Raw genomic sequence first — 3,320 nt, 5'->3', positions numbered from 1 at the left:
ACACAAAGTGTTCCTCTGGTAAACGGCAGTTGCATAATCTCATAGTCATAGGAACATGTATAAGTCATGAAGAAAGCAATAGCAACATACTAAACGATCGGGAGCTAAGCTAATGGAATGGGTCATGTCAATCAGATCATTCAACTAATGATGTGACCTCGTTAATCAAATAACAACTCTTTGTTCATGGTTAGGAAACATAACCATCTTTGATTAACAAGCTAGTCAAGTAGAGGCATACTAGTGACACTCTGTTTGTTTATATATTCACACATGTATTATGTTTCCGGTTAATACAATTCTAGCATGAATAATAAACATTTATCATGATATATGAGGAAATAAATAATAACTTTATTATTGCCTCTAGGGCATATTTCCTTCAGTCTCCCACTTGCACTAGAGTCAATAATCTAGATTACACAGTAATGATTCTAACACCCATGGAGCCTTGGTGCTGATCATGTTTTGCTCGTGGAAGAGGCTTAGTCAACGGGTCTGCTACATTCAGATCCGTATGTATCTTGCAAATCTCTATGTCTCCCACCTGGACTAGATCCCGGATGGAATTGAAGCGTCTCTTGATGTGCTTGGTTCTTTTGTGAAATCTGGATTCCTTTGCCAAGGCAATTGCACCAGTATTGTCACAAAAGATTTTCATTGGACCCGATGCACTAGGTATGACACCTAGATCGGATATGAACTCCTTCATCCAGACTCCTTCGTTTGCTGCTTCCGAAGCAGCTATGTACTCCGCTTCACATGTAGATCCCGCCACGACGCTTTGTTTAGAACTGCACCAACTGACAGCTCCACCGTTTAATGTAAACACGTATCTGGTTTGCGATTTAGAATCGTCCGGATCAGTGTCAAAGGTTGCATCAACGTAACCGTTTACAAAGAGCTCTTTGTCACCTCCATATACGAGAAACATATCCTTAGTCCTTTTCAGGTACTTCAGGATGTTCTTGACCGCTGTCCAGTGATCCACTCCTGGATTACTTTGGTACCTCCCTGCTAAACTTATAGCAAGGCACACATCAGGTCTGGTACACAGCATTGCATACATGATAGAGCCTATGGCTGAAGCATAGGGAACATCTTTCATTTTCTCTCTATCTTCTGCAGTGGTCGGGCATTGAGTCTGACTCAACTTCACACCTTGTAACACAGGCAAGAACCCTTTCTTTGCTTGATCCATTTTGAACTTCTTCAAAATCTTCTCAAGGTATGTGCTTTGTGAAAGTGCAATTAAGCATCTTGATCTATCTCTATAGATCTTTATGCCTAATATGTAAGCAGCTTCACCGAGGTCTTTCATTGAAAAACTCTTATTCAAGTATCCCTTTATGCTATCCAGAAATTCTATATCATTTCTAATCAGTAATATGTCATCCACATATAATATCAGAAATGCTACAGAGCTCCCACTCACTTTCTTGTAAATACAGGCTTCTCCGAAAGTCTGTATAAAACCAAATGCTTTGATCACACTATCAAAGCGTTTATTCCAACTCCGAGAGGCTTGCACCAGTCAATAAATGGATCGCTGGAGCTTGCACACTTTATTAGCTCCCTTTGGATCGACAAAACCTTCCGGTTGCATCATATACAACTCTTCTTCCAGAAATCCATTCAGGAATGCAGTTTTGACATCCATCTGCCAAATTTCTTAATCATAAAATGCGGCAATTGCTAACATGATTCGGACAGACTTAAGCATCGCTACGGATGAGAAGGTCTCATCGTAGTCAATCCCTTGAACTTGTCGAAAACCTTTTGCGACAAGTCAAGCTTTGTAGACAGTAATATTACCGTCAGCGTCAGTCTTCTTCTTGAAGATCCATTTTTTCTCAATTTCTTGCCGACCATCGGGCAAGTCAACCAAAGTCCATATTTTGTTCTCACACATGGATCCCATCTCAGATTTCATGGCTTCAAGCCATTTTGCGGAATCTGGGCTCACCATCGCTTCTTCATAGTTCGTAGGTTCATCATGATCTAGCAGCATGATTTCCAGAACAGGATTACCGTACCACTCTGGCGCGGATCTCACTCTGGTTGATTTACGAGGTTCAGTAGTATCTTGTCCTGAAGTTTCATGATCATTATCATTAGCTTCCTCACTAATTGGTGTAGGTGTCACAGAAACAGTTTTCTGTGATGTACTACTTTCCAATAAGGGAGCAGGTACAATTACCTCATCAAGTTCTACTTTCCTCCCACTCACATCTTTCGAGAGAAACTCTTTCTCCAGAAAGTTTCCGAATTTAGCAACAAAAGTCTTGCCTTCGGATCTGTGATAGAAGGTGTATCCAATAGTTTCCTTTGGATATCCTATGAAGACACATTTCTCTGATTTGGGTTCGAGCTTATCAGGTTGAAGTTTTTTCACATAAGCATCGCAGCCCCAAAATTTCAGAAACGACAACTTTGGTTTCTAGCCAAACCATAGTTCATAAGGCGGCGTCTTAACGGATTTTGATGGTGCCCTATTTGACGTGAATGCGGCCGTCTCTAAAGCATAACCCCAAAACGATAGCGGTAAATCAGTAAGAGACATCATAGATCGCACCATATCTAGTAAAGTACGATTATGAAGCTCGAACACACCATTACGCTGTGGTGTTCCGGGTGGCGTGAGTTGCGAAACTATTCCGCATTGTTTCAAATGTACACCAAACTCATAACTCAAATATTCTCCTCCACATGAGATCGTAGAAACTTTATTTTCTTGTTACGATGATTTTCAACTTCACTCTGAAATTCTTTGAACTTTTCAAATGTTTCAGACTTATGTTTCATTAAGTAGATATACCCATATCTGCTTAAGTCATCTGTGAAGGTGAGAAAATAACGATATCCGCCACGAGCCTCAATATTCATCGGACCACATACATCTGTATGTATGATTTCCAACAAATCTGTTGCTCTCTCCATAGTACCAGAGAACGGTGTTTTAGTCATCTTGCTCATGAGGCACGGTTCGCAAGTACCAAGTGATTCATAATCAAGTGGTTCCAAAAGTCCATCAGTATGGAGTTTCTTCATGCGCTTTACACCGATATGACCTAAACGGCAGCGCCACAAGTAAGTTGCACCATCATTATCAACTCTGTATCTTTTGGCTTCAACATTATGAATATGTGTGTCACTACTATCGAGATTCAATAAGAATAGACCATTCTTCAAGGGTGCATGACCATAAAAGATATTACTCATATAAATAGAGCAACCATTATTCTCTAATTTAAATGAATAACCGTCTCGCATCAAACAAGATCCAGATATAATGTTCATGCTCAACGCTGGCACCAAAT

The sequence above is a fragment of the Triticum urartu genome, chromosome 2A, assembly GCF_056163025.1.
Source record: "Triticum urartu cultivar PI428250 chromosome 2A, HENAU_Tu73, whole genome shotgun sequence".
Classification (NCBI taxonomy): Eukaryota; Viridiplantae; Streptophyta; class Magnoliopsida; order Poales; family Poaceae; genus Triticum; species Triticum urartu.
Note: the sequence above shows the minus strand (reverse complement) of the source record.